At 44.1% G+C, this 757-nt stretch overlaps 1 non-coding gene across 1 annotated transcript; it reads left to right on the top strand.

Moving 5' to 3' along the window:
* The first annotated feature begins 291 nt into the window (after positions 1 to 291).
* LOC115869404 lies at positions 292 to 452 on the top strand. Its single transcript, XR_004046160.1, has one exon. It is a non-coding gene; the product is annotated as a U1 spliceosomal RNA (small nuclear RNA).
* Positions 453 to 757: the final 305 nt, after the last annotated feature.

Below are 757 nucleotides of genomic sequence, written 5' to 3'. Positions count from 1 at the left end.
TACTAGTCTCTTCGTTTGGATTTGGGTTTGATTATTTACAGTCCCATAGGCTGGGGGACATAATTGACACCTCATTTAGACAAGCCTGGCCTTTTTGTTGTTTGTTTTAATGATTTGAGTTTTGTTCCACATTTTTCTCCCACTCTATCCAAGGCTTTCTAAGGGAATCCCTTTTAGAGCAGTTAGTAGAGGTCGCTCCAGGTTTTGCCAGAACTTATTTCTTCCCAGGTAACTGTGCAGACTCAAACCTCCAACTTCTCTTTCTCAGCCCACTTCTAAAGAACTGGTCTCTTCCTGATGGTGGGGAAACACGGTGATCACAAAGGTGGTTTTCCCAGGGTGAGGCTTATCCAGTGCACTCCGGATGTGCTGACCCCTGCGATTTCCCCAAACATGGGAAACTCGGCTGCATGATTTGTGGCAGTGGGGGACTGCATTCGCGCTCTCCCCTGTGAAAACAAAACCAAAAGGAACTGGGTCCTGAAAATCGTCATGAATCGCAGTAGAGCAGTGGAACAGGCAGGTTTTCATTACAATGCGACTGGGGTCCCTGTGACTCAACAGGAACACAGCTGACAACACAAACAACTTAGTCATTGGGTCGAAATCACAAAGACCATAGGTAGATGTCATCCCATAGGACAGGGGAGATTTGTCCTTGTGGGTTTTGGAGGCTGTAAATCTTTTTTTTTTTTTTTTTTTTTTTAATCAATTTATTGGGGCTCATACAATTCGTCACAATACATAGATCAATTGT

This window comes from Echinops telfairi, unplaced genomic scaffold (genome assembly GCF_000313985.2).
Source record: "Echinops telfairi isolate 266 unplaced genomic scaffold, ASM31398v2 ScPeMD7_25;HRSCAF=90, whole genome shotgun sequence".
In the NCBI taxonomy this organism is placed as follows: domain Eukaryota; kingdom Metazoa; phylum Chordata; class Mammalia; order Afrosoricida; family Tenrecidae; genus Echinops; species Echinops telfairi.
Note: the sequence above shows the minus strand (reverse complement) of the source record. Positions and strands in the feature narration are given on the sequence as shown.